At 46.5% G+C, this 19,025-nt stretch overlaps 1 long non-coding RNA gene across 2 annotated transcripts in view; it reads right to left on the bottom strand.

The window, feature by feature from the left end:
• Window positions 1-2,540: 2,540 nt before the first annotated feature.
• The window catches only part of LOC140384818 (uncharacterized), a 206,830-nt gene continuing 190,345 nt past the window's right edge, over window positions 2,541-19,025 (bottom strand). The window contains exons 1-2 of one of the 2 annotated variants that reach the window (XR_011933148.1): window positions 15,124-15,213; window positions 2,541-3,397 (exon numbers count right to left, since the gene is read on the bottom strand). This is a non-coding gene — a long non-coding RNA (uncharacterized lncRNA). Of the gene's footprint in view, window positions 3,401-15,123; window positions 15,214-19,025 lie in introns of those variants that run through there. The other variant, XR_011933147.1, reaches the window with a different exon arrangement.

Raw genomic sequence — 19,025 nt, 5'->3', positions numbered from 1 at the left:
CACGCTTCATCCGCCGTCTCAAAGTAGTGGTGCCTCCCTCGATATGTGACCCACAGTCTTGCCGGTTGCAGCATTCCAAATTTTATCTTCTTTTTATGAAGCACCGCCTTGGCCCGATTAAATCTCGCCCTCCTTCTCGGCACCTTCGCACTCCAGTCTTGATAAACGCGGATCACCGTGTTCTCCCATTTACTGCTCCGAGTTTTCTTCGCCCATCTAAGGACCATTTCTCTATCCTTAAAACGGAGGAATCTCACCACTATGGCTCTGGGAATTTCTCCTGCTCTCGGTCCTCGCGCCATCACTCGGTATGCTCCCTCCACCTCCAACGGACCCGCCGGGGCCTCCGCTCCCATTAACGAGTGCAGCATCGTGCTCACATATGCCCCGATGTCCGCTCCCTCCACACCTTCAGGAAGACCAAGAATCCTCAGGTTGTTCCTCCTTGCGTTGTTTTCCAGTGCCTCCAACCTTTCCACACATCGTTTCTGATGTGCCTCCTGCGTCTCCGTCTTCACCACCAGGCCCTGTATGTCGTCCTCATTCTCGGCTGCCTTTGCCTTCACGACCCGAAGCTCCCGCTCCTGGGTCTTTTGTTCCTCCTTTAGCCCTTCGATCGCCTGTAATATCGGGGCCAACAGCTCTTTCTTCATTTCCTTTTTGATCTCTTCCACACAGCATTTCAAGAACTCTTGTTGTTCAGGGCCCCATGTTAAACTGCCACCTTCCGACTCCATCTTGATTTTTGCTTGCCTTCCTTGCCGCTGTTCTAAAGGATCCACTGCAATCCGGCCACTTTCTCCTCCTTTTTTCATCCGTATCCAGGGGGGATTCCCTTCTGGTTTACCACACAGTGTTTTTAGCCGTCAAAATTGCCGTTGGGGCTCCTATCAAGAGCCCAAAAGTCCGTTTCACCAGGAGCTGCCGAAACGTGCGACTCAGCTGGTCATCGCCGCACCCGGAAGCTTAATCCAGACAACAGGTTGAGTATCAATGTGCAAAATCCCTCTACGCAGATGGTAAGAGCAGGAGAGATTCCTGGTCAGCCATGCTTGATGTGGAGTTGTATCCCTCAGGCTTTAAGCCTGGCAACTTGTTCTGGGAATTACTAGCTATGGAACCAGGATAGTCTGTTTTGTGCGCCATTAAACAAAACATAGCAGACATCATGAAATGAAGTGGGTAAATGAAGGATGCAAAGCATGAATATTAATTAGCAGTAGTTCTCAGGAATAATTTACTGAATTTATGTGAGTGCAGTGTAAATTGTGGTTCACTTTATAATTTGATATTCTTGTGAATTTACCTGATGAGTGCTAGACGAAAGGCTTCGACAGCGTGCAACTTTTTGCAGCAATATTGAAAACCCTGGGCGCGATTCTAGTAGCAGCCAGCTCGGAGTACAGAGCTCACAGCCTGCAATACAGACATTCACCATGTGCTGAGTGCATCACCTGGTTAGGACTAGGCAAGGGTCAACAGTTAAAGCTGGTATTGCATTAACCCACAGTTCAAGTATGTTAATATAGTTAACCTTATAATAAAATAGAGTTGCACCACTTCCAGTGTTGGTGACCTGTTTGTGATCCAGAACACCCAACACATCACTGGTTTTCACCCAATTGCAATTAAAATACATAAAAATAAAGAAGTTATATTTTTATCATAGTTTTCACAAGCTTTATTTTGGTTGCATGTCAAAAATAGTTTTCACCCCATGGGCGAAATTCTCCGGAAACGGCACGATGTCCACCGACTGGCGTCCAAAACGGTGCGGAATGCTCCGCATCTCTGGGGGCAGAGCCCCAACCTTAAGGGGGCTAGGTCGGCGCCGGACTAATTTCCACCCCGCCAGCTGGCGAAAAAGGCCTTTGGTGCCCCGCCAGCTGGCGCGGAAATTACATCTCCGGGCGGCGCATGCGCGGGAGCATCAGCAGCCGCTGACGGCATTTACGCGCATGCGCGGTGGAAGAAGTCTCGTCCGCCTCCGCCATGGTGGAGACCGTGGCGAAGGCAGAAGGGAAAGAGTGCCCCCACGGCACAGGCCCACCCGCGGATCGGTGGGCCCCAATCGCGGGCCAGGCCACCGTGGGGGCACCCCCCGTGGGCAGATCGCCCCGTGCCCCCCCAGGACCCCGGAGCCCGCCCGCGCCACCTTGTCTCGCCGATAAGGTAGGTGGTTTAATCTACGCCGGCGGGACAGGCATTTTAGCGGCGGGACTTCGGCCCATCCGGGCCCGAGAATCGCGGAGGGGGGCCCGCTAACCGGCGCGGCGCGATTCCCGCCTACGCCGAATATCCGGTGGTGGAGACTTCGGCAACCGGCGGGGGCGGGATTCACGCCAGCCCCCGGCGATTATCCGACCCGGCAGGGGGTCGGAGAATCTCGCCCCAGTTCTCTACAGGCTGTGAGGAAGAACGACTATTTCTGCAATAGATGCAGTAAATTTGTAATATAGCAAAATACATTTCAAGATATTATTTGTGTTGCAGCAATTTTCAGCTAAACATTGTTGTGCGAAAAAAGGAATACAATTGGATATAAGTAAAAGAAAATTGTATTTTATTTTCAATTCACTTGACAGAAATATACATATAAAATATTCATTTAAGTGCTTCACAGAACCCTAATTATATTCTTTGTGCAGGGCCTATTGTTTTGTAACAGGAAATCAATCATCAGTGTTAATATGTTGCAGGTATTTTCTTTTGGTTTGAAAGAAATTTGAATTGAAACAGAGCTGTTGTCCTTCTGTTTGCGAATTAAGAATGCGAGTGAAATTTTACTCTCTGTAACAACTGAATAAATCAGATTCAAAAGAATGTGATACAGGGAAGTAGCAGAGCTCCAATGAACCATGAAACAAAAGGGAGCCAATCTTCGTACTGGGGAGAAAAGCATTGAGCTTATTTCCAAAATGGCATGAAATTACACCGACAACACTTAACACAAATTGTTTTGATCAACAACTTTGTCTTAGCTTGGTGTGCATTAGCTGATATTCATCCAAACAAAAGCTCTTCTCCTCTATCTTGGTTTGTCAGCATGAATTCAACATAGTTCCAGAAGAATTGGCATGTAAAGAACATTTTTGGGGGTTTGGAGAAAAGACATGTTCCTGAAATGGAAACTCCTGAACCAATAGACATTTGGGAACACCTTTAGGAATGTTTTTTGGTGACAGTAAACAAATGACTTGCCATTATTGGGCTGAAAGAGCGATCAAGATGCTATGCAGAGGAAAACGACTCATTTTGACACATTTCTGACCACTTAACAGTAACCGGAAGCTTGCTGCACCTTGTTTCTTGATCCAGGGGGTCTTGTAATTGGGTCTTGTGTACAGTCCTTCTTCAATAAGACCAACAATTAGATTTTTCGGTTTTCTTTTAGTTACTGCTGGAAAAAAGATAAACAAATTATTAAAATTAAAGGTATCTCAAATATCTGTTCACTGAATGTTCTGGTTTACTCTCAATAAGTAATTAAATATTATTTAATTTGTTTAACAAACCATCTATTATATCAAGAGAATGCATTACTTAAATTACCTGTATAGCAATAGATATGAATGATTAGATGGAACAGCTAAGGCAGAAGAACAATTAATCTACTTTAAGTAAAGAAGTTATGATTGGGCAAATATATAGACTTCCGGTTGCGGCTATGCAGAGCTAGGTCGCATATTCGGCAGCTCCCGCTTGGAATGGACTTTTGGGCTCTTTTACAGGGCCCCCACGGCATTTGTTTGACATTTCCCGGTGTGGGAAGAAGACTGCAGCATTCCCCTGACAGTGTCCCCCAGGAATGTTATGTCTTTTGGCTACCACACCCGGCAGAAACAGTAAAAGATTTGGCTTGTGCTGCAGGAATAGACAAAGGCCTCTTCCAGCATGCAGGCGGGGGAAGGGCAAGCTTAAAGCTGCAATCTGACTTGACTCTATCAAAGGTGAATTCTAGCAGCAGAGGGAACAACTGTGAAAAGATCTACCAAGGCCATTGAAGAAGCAGGGACGAGGCTTCCGGTGGTGGCCATGGGTCCCCCCCCAACTTCTATGAAACGGACCAGAAGTGTAACGGCCAAAGGAGCGGCACTGGAGCAACGGGAGAAGCGAGGGAAAGAAAACAAAATGGCAGCGGCCAGGGACAAAGGGGAGCTGCAGGAGTTCATCAAGCGCTGCTTCAAGGAGCAGCGCGAGGAGATGCGCAAGGAGATGTTTGCGCCTATGCTTTCGGCAATTGAAGGACTCGGGATCACCCAGAAGGCCCATGAAGCTAAGGTCCAGGAGGTACAGAAAAGAGTCAGTCAGAACGAGGACGAGCTCGTGGGCCTGGCGGTGAGTGTGGAGCAGAACGAGGCGCTACACAAGAGTTGGGCGGGAAGACTCGAAGACCTGGAGAACAGGTCGAGGAGAAAGAATCTGCGAATCCTGGGTCTCCCTGAGGGAGTGGAGGGGGCTGATGCCGGGGCATATGCGAGCACGATGCTCGAAGCGATGATGGGCACGAAGGCCCCTTCGAGGCCGCTGGAGTTGGACGGGGCACATCGGGTGCTGGCGAAGAAGCCCCAGGCAAATGAGCCGCCAAGGGCGATGGTGGTGAGGTTCCACCGGTTCACGGACAGAGAGTGGGTCCTGAGATGGGCCAAGAAGGAGCGGAGCAGTAAGTGGGACAATGCAGAGATCCGAATATACCCAGACTGGAGCACGGAGGTTGCAAAGCGGAGAGCGGGTTTCAACCGGGCCAAAGCGGCGTTGTACCGGAAAGAAGTGAAATTCGGAATGCTGCAGCCAGCGCGACTGTGGGTCACATACAAGGGCCAACACTATTACTTCGAAACGCCTGAAGAGGCGTGGATCTTTGTACAAGCCGAAAAGTTGGACTCTAACTGAGGGTTTGTGAGGGTGGGGGGGATGTTTGAGGGTTGACGTGTGATGGTTGTTGTATGTAGGGGGTCAATCACGCGCAGGAAATGTTACATGGGCTGGGGGAGAGAGACAAGGCCGCGACAGGAGCTGCGCCAGAGGGGGCGGAGCGGGCTTTGGAAAGCGCAGGGTGTTTTCCCGCGCGCGGGAAGAAAGGCGGGAAGGGGAACGAAGGAATGCATATGGATTGGGAGACTCCCACGCGGGGAGGTCAATGGGACGGCGGGGGAAGCCGGGGTCAGCAGGCATCAGCTGACTTACGGGAGTGACATGGGGGGAGCAAAAAACTAGACAGGGGTCTAGCGGGGGGGAGGGGAGGGCGGAAAGGGTGGGGGGGGGGAAAGGGTTGCTGCTGCACTGGCCGAAAGGGAATGGGACACAGAAGAGGTGGTTGGGACGGGGGTAGGTTCTTTGGGGTGGAGGACAGATGTGGAAGATGCTCAGGGAGCCCGGTGAACCATGTCCATATGTTTTAGTCATGCCCGGCACTGGAGGGGTTCTGGAGAGGAGTGGCGGGAGCAATATCTCCGGTGGTGAAAGTCCAGGTCAAGCCAAGCTGGGGGCTAGCAATATTTGGAGTAGTGGACGAACCGGGAGTGCAGGAGGCGAAAGAAGCCGGCATTCTGGCCTTTGCGTCCCTAGTAGCCCGGCGAAGGATCTTGCTAATGTGGAAGGAGGCGAAGCCCCGCAGCCTGGAGGCCTGGATAAATGATATGGCTGGGTTCATAAAGTTGGAGAGGATTAAGTTCGCCTTGAGAGGGTCTGCGCAGGGGTTCTACAGGCGGTGGCAACCGTTCCTAGACTATCTCGCGAAGCGTTAGAGGAAGGTCAGTCAGCAGCAGCAGCAACCTTCGGGGGTGGGGGGGCGGGGGGGTGGGGGGGGGGGGCGGGATTGGAGGGGACGTCCTGGGAGGGGGGGGGGAAAGGGGGGACTGCCTGGGAGGGTGGATGAGCAGGAGATAACATGAAGGGTTGGGGAAACTGGCACGTACGGGTGAGGGCCAGTGTACAAAGCTGTGTAAATATATCATTTTGCCATGTATATATCTTGCTCTGCGCGATTTCTCGGTTTTTTATGTTACGAGGGTGGGGGGGTTATTGTTTGTAAGGGAGAAAAATTGTGTTTCAAAACTTTAATAAATATATATATTTTTTAAAAATGATTGGGCAAATATGTGCAAAGTTTTAAAATAGCCGTTTTGCACCATCAGAAAATCGATCCAGGGCAGCGTGAGGCCAGAACAGCATGACACCCGATGGTCTCCGAAGGCATGCACCAGGCAAGCATAACTCCCAGCGGAAATCTAGTGAGTGCAGCACTCAGAGAGGAGAGGATCATGCCCGGGTGCTGCCCTGATAGTAACCTGGAACCCCTGGCAATACCCAGGCACTGCCTGGGCACTCCCGGCACTACTCAAGCACTACCTGGACACCCCTCCAGCACTACCCGACCACAACCCAGGAACTGACCAGGCAACCGCTGCATTGCCCAGGCACTACTATGGCACCCTGGCACTGCCTGGCCACCCCTAGCACTGCCTGGGAACTATCTGGACACTGCAGTGCCTCGGTAGTGCCCATGCAGTGCCGAGGGTGCCAGGGTAGTGCCTGGGCAGTGCTAGGGGGTATCCAGGGAAGTTCCAGGGTTAACTGATCGCTGTGCACTGCCTTTAAAAATGGCACCCTTATCCTCACGTTCCTAATTTGTTAGCAGGGCAAGCAAATCAGAGGCCGCCCTGCCAGCCACACATCGTGGGACACATCCTTCGAAGTTTTATTTTCTAAGTCCCAGATTATATGGCAGAGAAAACCGCCATTGCCATCGGCTGCTTCAACGCCGCTTTTCCTGCCCAACATCAGCCTTTGCCGATATCCGGGAAAAGCTTGCCCATCATTTCGGATTAAATCAAACCAACTTGTGTTTCTTAAACCATCCAATGATGACTTGTCAATTCAACTTGACAATTTGTTGCCCAATGATAGCCCAGTGGAATTTTCCACATTTTCTCATTTTCCACAAAGGCAGGGCTTGTGAATCCGACACCATTTGTTATGAGTAATCAGATTCACGAGTCATCACTCCTATAATATCATACCTGTATTATTTAATATCTTATTGTACTACAGCATCTTAACACACAATGTGGTACTTTTGAAGAGGGGTGACTATTATTACCCCAGAAAATCCTTCATGGTTTTATTAATTAAATTATTTTGCATCATACTAAAATACAAATATTGGATTATTTCATGGTTAAGAAGACAAAAGTGAACAGAAAAGTGTGAGTAATAATGTAAAAAATTCTCATTTTTGAATATTTAAATTAATTGATGTCTAATCCGCATGGAACTAAATCAGTATCAACGTACGTGTCCGAAAGCTGCAACACAGGATATAGGCGGGTGCATTTATGGAAATGTGCATAATGTATCGCCTGGTTATTGATCTCTGTAGAGGGATACATCTCGCTTCAAAAGTTCAAGCAATCTCTAAAGCGGAATGCTTGTCTGAGATAACTATTCTTATTCTTCCGACATTGGTGCCCTGCCTGGCAATCTCAGTGTAACCTTGTGGGACCTTGCCCTGCGTCAGCCTTTTCTGAACATTTCAAAACATTTTAAACCTAATGCTCTTCCACACGTAGTTTCCTGCGTGACGAGGAGCACACTTAGAGCAGCTGCCAGTATGGCAATCACTCAGGGCCTATACAGTCACACATCAGCTGCAATTTTACCTGGGCATTTGTGTGCCCCCGACCTTCCACAGCAATTTTGCACATGCACAAGGCCACTCACCCCTTTTTCCATGAGTTGTGCTTAAGATTGTTTTACCAGTTTGTGTGAGTGGATGAAACCACTCAGGAGACTGTAACACTCACAGCAGTTGGTTCAATGACTGATCAAAATGACCTTGTTGCATAAAAACCATTGTAATCATTTTTCATGAGCGTGCTGCGTTGGAGTGAGTAGAGGCTGTTTGTTTATTCTAAATGCAACTTTTTGAGAGCTTTCAAAAGCACTTTTAGATTTTTATTTGGGCTTATTCGAAACGATTTTCTGATAAATATTCATGCTTCATTTGTCCATTTTCTTTACATAATTCTTATGCAAAATTTGGTTTGAAAGTACGGAAGTCTATTGTGGACAGAAAACAGTTTTCTTTTAAGAAGCTAAATGGGTGCCTTGCAACTTTCGAGTGTATTTTTTAATCGATCTGTTCAGTTGTTCAAAGTACACTTCATTTTGAAAATATTCACTCAAAAACTTCGGTTTCTCAGAGCTACCTTTCTTTGACCGCATTAATCAGTCATGTTTCCTTCTTACGTTTTATAATCCACAATGGTTTATTGAAACAGAAAATAACAAGTGAAAAGGCTACGCTTAGTATCAAAATGTCAGGTTTGTACTTACAGTTGTATGTGCGTCGACAGGGTCAAGAGCCTCAATTATTTGTATATGTACACAGCAGTATTACATGAAAGGTTATGTCACCTCCAGCTATTTGCCAGCAGATTTAAGCAGGACGGATATTCAGCTGCACAGTCAGCCACTGACATGGAACTTAACTTTTTTCAAACATGAACTGGGATGTCAAGGTCTGAAATGAGAATTATATGATTGAAAGGTGTGGCTTAGGGCTAGCCTACACATTTCAGTAAAGGTCTGTCTTGAATTATTTTCAAGACTTGACCCCATTAACAGAGTTGTCGAATAGAATCATCCCAAAGAATACCAATGCCATTCCTCTCTAATTACCAATATATGCAGCAAGGAAAATGTTTCCTTCAACTAAAGAACTCAAGTACTATTTTCTAAAAAAGTTATTTTCCAGTTTATTGTTAAATAACTGAAGGGATTCAAAATGGCAATTCATTCAAATAGATTTTGAGGGCATAAGTGTGTGATGCTGCATGTGATTGGAAAATACAAATGATCTCCATTAATAACATTTTGTACCTTTTGCCTAAATGAGAGGAGTTAAGTACGTAAAATTGTTTCTTTCAAAGTGGGCTTACATGCTGTCTTCAACCTGAATTTCAATTGATCTGCGATGCAATAGACTTGTTTGAAAATGCCAAACTACACTTGGATGGGGCAGACTGAGGGGCAGCAAAACCTTTGCACCATGGGAGTGATTGCCAGCACTGTAGAGCTCAATGAAGCAGTGCATTTATATGAGCATGCCAGGACGCTGTGACATAATTTCCCGATTGTACACTCTCCACTGATGGTTTGGTCTTGGTTCACCAACACAAGTGAATCCAAATCATAAGGCCTTTGAAATAAAGAGAAAGTATATGAAATATGCAGCAGGCTAATCAGCGGTTGAAAAAGAAAGGTCAGTTCATGTTATTGGTGTGGTTCTTCATCAGAACACAACTGAACTCCAATGCCTGACTTGTTTTGCTCTGAGCCCGCTGCGTAAATCGAACATTTTTTGTCCCGCAGAAAATAGCCACCGTCCATAGGTTTCTTCAGTGACTGTTGGAAAATCACCAAACTGGTTCCCAAAGAAAGACCATACTCAAGATGCTCATGGAGACCTACCTGAATTCCCACTACCCAACCCAGGGATGCAGTTATAAAGTCACTGCTTTACAATTTGGTCACATTTAATAACCTGAGTTGCAATATACATTCCAGAGAAATAGAAAGATTTCTTCTTGAAACCAAAAGGCACCAGCAGTATGAATCCATAATGCATAACCATCCCAAACTGAGCGGTATAGTTTATGGGGTTAATGATAGAAACGGAAATAATCTCACGGCACTGTTATTTGGACACTGGTGTTGAGGCTGACCTTTGGGGCAAGTGTTGGGTTCTCAGATTTAAGCTCCAACTCACTGCATACTTAACACAATATCATATTAAAACTTCATTTACATTTCAATTCTAAAGCCCGGGCAATCTTAATGTTTCAGTGTGATATTGTACTGCTACATTCAATCCTACTAAACCAGGTTTGGTTTTAAGTTTTTGTTTATAACCTGGTGCTTTGGTTGTAGAAGATGTATCGGTATTTGCAGTCCCAACTGCACAGCCCCCTGCTATGCCTCCTGATAATAATGATAATAATCTTTATTGTCACAAGTAAGTTTACATTAACACTGCAATGAAGTTACTGTGAAAAGCCCCGAGTCGCCACATTCCAGCACCTGTTTGGGTATACTGAGGGAGAATTCAGAATGTCCAAGTTACCTAATAGCACGTATTTTGGGACTTGTGGGAGGAAACCGGAGAACCCGGAGGAAACCCACACAGAAGCGGGAGAATGTGTAGACTCCGCACAGACAGTGACCAAAGCCGGGAATCGAACTTGGGTGCCTGGCACTGTTAAGCAGCAATGTTAACCACCGTGCTACCGCACCGCCCATTGTTATAAACGTTACAAAATGGTAAATGACAGGCCTGGCCACGCATTGGTGCAATGTTGGCATCTAAGTGCACATCTTTTTTTTTTATAAGGGGCAATTTAGCATGTTCAATCCACCTACCTTGCACATCTTTGGGTTGTGGGGGCAAAACCCACGCAAACACGGGGTGAATGTGCAAACTCCACACGGACAGTGACCCAGAGCCTGGATCGAACCTGGGACCTCGGCGCCGTGAGGCAGCAGGGCTAACCCACTAAGTGCACATCTTAACGAGTTACCTTTTGAAAAACAGAAACATAACCCTGTCGTGTTAATCATCCTGGGGTAACACGGACTGCAACTGGATGCAGTTGTACTTGAAAGTAGACTCCAAACTTTGGTGTTGGTTCAATACGCTTTATTGAACTTGTTAAGGAGTGCACACAGTTCGCTGTGGGTTTGACACTCTACTAACCTAAGCGTGCTTACTATAACTAACTAGACCAGACTAGCTCTGAGCCACGTGTAGAAGATGCTAACTGACATATACACCCTGACTGTCACTACAGTTGTCACCAGTGGAAAGAGGCAGAGTGCTGATGCCTCGTGTGTTTTATAGTGGGAGACCCCCCTTCTAGTGTTCTGCCTGGTGATTGGTTGTGTTCTGTCCTGTGTGTTGATTGGCTGTACTGGGTGTCTGTCACTGCCTGTCTGTATCTCATTATGTGCATGAGTGCATATCATGACATATCCCCGTTTAAAAACAAAAGTGCGACTGTATTTACATGTAGAACTATTTACATTAAATGGCGAGTGGATGAAAGCGAGTGGATGAATATATACATAAGAGGTGTATAGAGTGCAGATACAGAACAAAATTTACAAGATAAATGTCTATAAGTCCAATCTTTGGGCTTGCGTCTGATCCTTGTCGACTGCCTGAGAGGTGGAGGTGGGGACGATGGCGCCTTGACAGGTGGGATTGCTGCCAGATTGGTGGCCTCGTGGTGCGAGGTGTCCGGTGGAGGCACGACAACATATGAAAAAGTAGGATCTGGTGGTGGGCAATGCCCTTCTGTTGCGCCTGACAATGGAGCCATCAGCCATACGAACAACATACAATCTGGGAGCAGCCTGTCGAACAACAACAACTGGGGCTGACCAGCCTCCATCAGGTAGCTTGATGCGAATAGCATCTTCCGGAGATAGCACAGGCAAATCGGTAGCATGAGCATCGTACATCAGCTTTTGCCGGTTCCTGAGTTGCTGCACCTTTTGCAGCACTGGGAGGTGATCCAGGTCTGGTAAGTGTATGGCTGGAACAGGTGTCCACAAGTCTCTATTCATGAGGAGTTGAGCCGGAGACATACCGGTGGACAGAGGGGTTGCCCTGTACGCCATCAGCGCAAGGTTGAAGTCAGAAGCAGAGTCCGCAGCCTTACAGAGCAGTTGCTTCACTATATGGACCCCTTTCTCGACCTTCCCGTTGGACTGCGGGTAGTGTGGGCTTGAGACGATGTGGTTGAATTGGCACGACTTGGCGAAATTGGACCACTCTTGGCTGTGGAAGCAGGGACCTTTGTCACTCATGACAGTGAGTGGAATACCATGCCTGGCAAATGTCTCCTTGCAGGCCGTGTTCACTGTCCTTGATAGGAGGTCTGACAGCTTCACAACTTCCAGGTAACTTGAGAAGCAATCTATGATGAGCACATAGCCACGCCCATTGGCGTGAAAAAGGTCGATTCCCACCTTGGACAACGAAGAGGTCACGATCTCGTGTTGCTGGAGTGTTTCTTTTGTTTGAGCAGGCTGGAAACGCTGGCAGGTCGCACAATTGAGACCATGTTGGATATGTCCTGGCTGATTCCAGGCCAATACACAGCCTGCTGGGCGCTGCGCCTACACTTTCTGACACCTAGGTGTCCCTTGTGGATTTGTTTCAGCACTAAGCTCTGCAGACTGAGGAATAACGATACAATCTAGCTTGAGGAGGATCCCCTCGACGACTGTCAGGTCGTCCTTCACATTAAAGAACTGAGGGCATTGCCCTTTTTGCCAGCCATTTGCAACGTGGTGCATTACACGCTGCAGAAGAGGGTCTTTGGCAGTCTCTTCACGAATGCTGATCACTCTTTCATCTGAGGCCGGGAGGTTGCTGGCACACAGTTGCACCTGTGCCTCAATCTGGCGGATGAAGTCAACCTGTTCACAGGGCGAGGTGATGGAGCGGGACAGGGCATCCGCAATTATCAGCTCTTTGCCTGGTGTGTATACTAACTCAAAATCGTACATTCGGAGTCGAAGGAGAATGCGCTGAAGCCTGGGCGTAATGTCATTCAAGTCCTGATGAATGATATGGACCAAGGGTCTGTGGCCAGTCTCCACTGTGAATGTAGGTAGACTGTGGACGTAGTCATGGAACTTTACAATGCCGGTTATGAGGCCCAGGAACTCTTTTTCTATTTGGCCGTACCTCTGTTCAGTAGGCGTCATGGCCCTTGATGCATAAACAACTGGAGCCCAGGATGAGGGTCTTCCCAGGATGAGGGTCTTCCCTCTGGAGGAGCACCGAACCAATGCCGCCCTGGCTTGCATCCGTGGAGATTTATGTTTCCCTGTCCGGGTCAAAAGACACTAGTACCGGAGCAGTGGTGAGCTTTGCTTTGAGCTCGAGCCACTCTGCTTGATGTGTGGGTAGCCACTGGAATGCAGTGGACTTCTTCAGCAGATGCCTGAGAGCCGTGTTGTGTGAGGCCAAGTTGAGAATGAATTTTCCCAAGAAGTTTACCATACCGAGGAAGCGTAGTACCACCTTCTTGTCTTCCGTGGTCTTCATGGCATTAATGGCCTTGACCTTGCCGAATCTGGTCGCACACCCTGCTGGGATAATCTAAGCGTGTTTACTATAACTAACTAGACCAGACTAGCTCTGAGCCACGTGTAGAAGGTGCTAACTGATATATACACCCTGACTGTCACTCCAGTTGTCACCAGTGGAAAGAGGCAGAGTGCTGATGCCTCGTGTGTTTTATAGTGGGAGACCACCTTCTAGTGTCCTGCCTGGTGATTGGTTGTATTCTGTCCTGTGTGTTGATTGGCTGTACTGGGTGTCTGTATCTCATTATTTGCATGAGTGCATATCATGACATTCCCCAACCCCCATCTCAGCCCTTCACAAAAAAAGCCTCAGTCAGCACAGCACATACTGTGCTTTTGCAAGGAACTATTCACATGTTTATTGGTTAATTTTTGACAGAATATAAATGATGTACAGCTACTTGGCATTTCAGTTGAAAAATGACTTTCTGCTTCACCTGTCAGGAACTCAGTTCTCATCAAACACTGAATGGAGGAAAAATCTTTAAAATCTGAATGTGATGATCATGGTAACTTCATTCACCAATTCTAAACACATAGTTTAGCGTTGAATGTTTCTAGCGTCCATGGAATGCAATGTCCTGCATGCCAGAACAACAGGTTTTTGTTTTAAAGGGAAGGAGAAATAGCTAAATATTCAGTCACAGCATCTTGTTCAGTGAGAGGTTGAGGAAACTATTAAACAAACCTGACCAATTAAGCACATTGAATGAATTGAGATTAAATTATCACAGCTTCTATAAATTGCAAATAGTTCAAATTATGCTCATACTATGAGCAAAGGTATTGCATACTGCCTGAACATTAAAACAATTACTCAAAATTAAAATATTACAAGTGAACGCTTCCATACTGTAAGTGATCTGATCGGTCCCTCCATATGGAATGAATCCTTTTCTTGTATTAGTTTTAAACTTCTATGTACATATGTCCCAACACATAAGAGAATTTAAAAAAAATATTTATATTTCTTGTTGAATTAATGCGGTTTAACAATCTTGACATCAGACAAATGATGCATTGGTGAATTTTGGCAAATAATTCTAAGCAAATAAACCGGTAAGTGGTCACCTTATCTTCAGCCATCATTTCAGTGGTCAGTTGTTGCTCAATTGAAAGAAGCTCCCATTGCAGGACTTTGTTGAAATTATCCAACCATTGAGATAACATGCCAAAATTTGCAAATCGAATTAAATTTGAATAAACAAGAGCACATCATGACTGGGAAGCAAGCTGTTTGGTGATGGCAGAATCTAACATCGACCTGTACAGCGTCAACAATTGCACTCCAGAATCCAGATCCTGTTTTGCTGCAGAATAACTCCAGTCTTTAAATTTAGGTCAACCTCTAAGCAGTAATTATAACACTGCTGTGATTTTAAGCAAATATTTTTGGGTGCGTTTGCAGCACTCGGAGCTATGTGGGAAATGGCTGCTTGAATGAATGTGATGTTTGCAATATCAGGGTTTGGCACACATAGGGTTAATGTGGGACTAGGTACAGTACAATCCACACTCTGATGTAAGAAGGCCAATGAGCCAGGGCCAGGGGTCAGTGTGGAGATCCAAGCATGGAGATAGCTCCTAGCCTGCACTCTTTATTGTACATATGTTTAGTTCTAGTAGTTAATAAAGACGTACAGTGAACCTACAGAAGACCATGAAGACGTCTTTAAAACATACCGTTCTGCAACCAACACCCTCCTTAACAATGCTAACATATATCTTGGCAGTAGACATCCACTGAGGGTCTCCTGCTCACCTGCTGTAATTTTGTTTACAGTAGAATTACAAAGAATCCCACCAGAAAATCCCCCTGTCCACCATTATGCAATGCATGTTCATCACACTTTGTTATACATTCGAGGAAAAAAAAGCAGACATTGATCTGAAGCTTGCTCTTTGTGAGCAGACACAATGGCCTCTGATTAACCTCAGTTCTTTATAAGTAACAACAATTACCTGAATTTACGTTTTATGGTGCAGTGGCCTTAAAAGAACAAACCGGGATCGCAGCTAAATATCACGACCAGCATCCAGGCACCAGATGAGTTGTGAACAACATCATCTGGGAGAAATGCTGACGGTTGCCAAGTGACAGTGATGAGTCATCCCACAATTAAAGCAATTTGTTATTTTTTTTGTTTTCCAAAAAGCCAGCATGGGCACAATGGGCCAAATGGCCTCGATCAGATACGATTCTCCACTCTCTCTCGAGCTGCTCATCAGCATTTCAGCTCAACTTTAATACTTCTTCTTCATGCAAAGCTGAAATGACTTTGTTAATCCCAGACTGGGAGGCAAAAAAGGAGGGGGAAGGATCTCCAGATGTGCAATGGAAGAGCAGCAGAGATTCATTTCCACAGTGATTTTGAAGCCTGAACTGAAATGCCCTGGACCTGGGTTCAGCACTGACGACCCATACAAAACGTGGGCAAGTGGCATCTTTAGATGTGTCACTGCTGCAAAATGCCCTTTGTTCTTTTCGCCTTCAATAGACACAATAAATGCAGGAATACCTGGAACTTAATTTACAAGAGGCCTCAGACCCTTTATTCAGAGTGGTGAAAAGGTGGAACTCACTATCACACAGAGTCGTTGACACAAATAGCATATGCATTTCAGGGGTTGATAGATAATTACTTGCGGGAGAAAGGAGTAGAAGGTTATGCCGATAGGGGGTTAGATGAAGTAGCTAGAATGGGAGGAGGCTCATGTGGAGCATAAACACACACCTGTTTCTGTGCTGTAATTTGGGTGAAAAACCAAAGGTAAATCAAGGGTAATCCTAGGTTGGAGGCTGCGATGGTTTTTTGAAGTGCTCAAAGAAGTAGCTGAAATCTTTGTTTGATCACATCCTTTTCTACATTTTAGAATCAATTACTCTGCTTTTAATTTTGCTTCGCTTCAAGTACAGCTTTCACATTGATTGAATTAGATATTCTCAAATATTTATTGACTTAATCTTGGCAAACTGAGTTCACTAGAAATCCTCAGAAACAAAGATATTGCACTGAAAAATGTCAATGTGTGAGAGGGTTAAGATAGAATTATGCACCTGAGTGCCTTAATGTTGATTTCGATAACTTCATACAGCTGCACTGTCTGCTTATGCCTGCTCCTGACTATCGTGGACATATTTAACTCTTTGCTTTCACTCTTGCACTCTTTGAATGTCAACTTTCATCTCTAAGCCTTTCTTTCAATTCTTCATTTGGTAGGTCAGAACTTGAATATTGCTGAAAAAACAGACAAGTTGCTGAAGCTTCTTGTCTTACACTGACCAGGACAAATGAAAGAACGACAGATTTCAAAGGATGACAACAATTTATGTGACTGCAAAAAAAGGTACTGATCGGTTGGCAAGTTGATCCTGATTGGCTAAGACTTTGCCATGAAGAAAGCAACAGGGAACTATAGACTCCCCAGGTAATTCAAAAAAGCGCAAGACTTGAACATAATTGTTTTGTTTGCAGAGAATGGGTCCCTGCGTATAGATGTATATCGCTTCCAGCAAGCGGAAATGAGCCATGTTACAAACTCAACTCATTATTTTAAATTTGCTAGTGTAGCTATTAGCACACTCATAAGTTCAAAAGATATAGGAGCAGAATTAGGCCATTCAACCCAGCAAGTCTGTTCTGCCATTCTATCATGGCTGATATGTTCCTCATCTGCTACCTACAATGTTACAGACCAAGAGCTAGATTGCAAACTCAGCCAGAGTATCTCCTCCCTAGAACACATGACCCAGGAGCAGGCATAGGCAATTTAGCCTCCCGAGCCTAAACACCTTCAGTTTGATCCCATCCTGGCCTTAACTCCATTTTCCTGCCCATTCTCCATAACCCTTGAAAACATTACCAATTAAAAATCTGTCTAACTCCTCCTTAAATTTACTCACTGTCCCTGTATCCACCGCACTCTGGGGTAGCGAATTCCACAGATTCACAACCCTTTGGGAGAAGTTTTTCCTCAAATCTGTTTTAAATTTTCTACCTCTTATGCTAAGATTATTACCTCTTGTTTTAGAATGCCCCACAAGAGGAAGCATCAACTCCACGTCTACTTTATCCATACCTTTTAGCATCTTGTATACCTCAATTAGATCTCCCCTCATTCTTCTAAACTCTAAAGATTATAGGCCAAAACTGTTCAATCTCTCCTCATACGACAAACTCCTCATCTCTGTAATCAATCTGGTGAACCTCCTCTGAACTGCCTCCAATGCCACGACATCTTTCCTCAAATAAGGGGACCAAAACTGTGCACAATACTCCAGGTGCAGTCTTACTAATGCCTTGTACAGTTGCAACAACACTTCCTTTCCTTTATACTCAATTCCTTTTGCTATAAATGCCAACATTCTATTTACTTTCCTTATTTGCTGAACCTGCATGCTCGTTTTCTGTGACTCATGCACGAGGACACCCAGACCCCGCAGCATCGGAGCACCCCGAACTCTCTCCCCATTTAGATAATAAGTTGCCTTTCCATTTTTTCGACCAAAATGCATGACCTCACACTTGTCCACGTTAAAGTCCATCTGTCACATTTTGACCCACTCTCCTAGCCTACCTATATCCATTTGTAAGGCTCTTATTTCCCGATTGCATATTATTGTCCCACCTACTTTTCTGTCATCTGCGAATTTGGCTATAGAACCTTCTATCCCTGTATCTAAGTCATTAATATAGATTGTAAATAGCTGGAGCCCAAGGACCAAATCCTGTGGCACCTCACAAGTTACATCTTGCATCCAGAAAAAGACCCATTTATCCCGACTCTCTGTCTCCTGTCCGTCAGCCAGTCTTCTATCCAAGCTAATAAATTATCCCTAATCCTATGTGATCTCACCTTGTGAGTCAACCTTCTGTGCGGCACCTTATCAAATGCCTTCCGGAAGTCCAGATACACTGGCCGGGTTTATCTCACCCCGGGGCCGGGCCGGAGAATCGCCGGGACCGGCGCGAATCGCACCACACTGCCCCGACACCGGTCTGCCGATTCTCCGGTGAGCGGAGAATCAGCGCCATTGGCGCCGACATGGTCGGCGCGGCACCAGTCGGGGGCCACTCCACGGGGCCCCCCTGATTCTCAGCCCGGGATGGGCTGAGCGGCCACGCCAGAAAAGCCGAGGCCGGTCGGCGCTGTTCACACCTGCTCTTAGCCGGCGGGACCTCAGCGTAGATGCATCCGGGGGCGGCCTGATGGAGGGAGAGGGGGGTCCGACCCCGGGAGGGGGGCCTCCGCTGTGTCCTGGCCCGCGATCGGGGCCTACCAATCGGCGTGCCGGCTTCTCGGGCTGGGGACCTCTTTTGTTCCGCGCCAGCCCTTGTAGCCCTATGCCATGTTGTGTCAGGGCCGGCGCGGAGAAGGGAGCCACTGCGCATGCGTGGCAATTGCGCCGGTCCCACTGCGCATGCGTGGACCCCGCGGCGCCCATCTGACGCCGGCATCGGCAGCTGGAGCGGTGTGGGTCGCGCCAGTGTCATGCTAGCCCCCTGTACGGGTCAGAATTTCTGCTCTTGAGGCCATGTTGACGCCGTCGAGAAACGCGACGGCGTCAATACTTAGCCTCAGGATCACAGAATCCCGCTCACTATATCTACAGGATCCCCATTATCCACTTTGCTTGTTACATCTTCGAAGAACTCAAGCAAATTAATCAAATATGATTTTCCCTTCATAAAACCATGCTGACCTCTGATAGATAGAGCTTTGGCTTTCCAAGTATCTTGATATTACGTCCTTGATAATTGATTCTAACAATTTTCCAACAACAGGGGCGAAATTCTCCCCCAACGGCGCGATGTCCGCCGACTGGCACCAAAAACGGCGCCAATTAGACGGGCATCGCGCCG

The sequence above is a fragment of the Scyliorhinus torazame genome, chromosome 10 (genome assembly GCF_047496885.1).
Source record: "Scyliorhinus torazame isolate Kashiwa2021f chromosome 10, sScyTor2.1, whole genome shotgun sequence".
Classification (NCBI taxonomy): Eukaryota; Metazoa; Chordata; class Chondrichthyes; order Carcharhiniformes; family Scyliorhinidae; genus Scyliorhinus; species Scyliorhinus torazame.
This window is presented reverse-complemented; position numbering and strand designations above follow the sequence as displayed.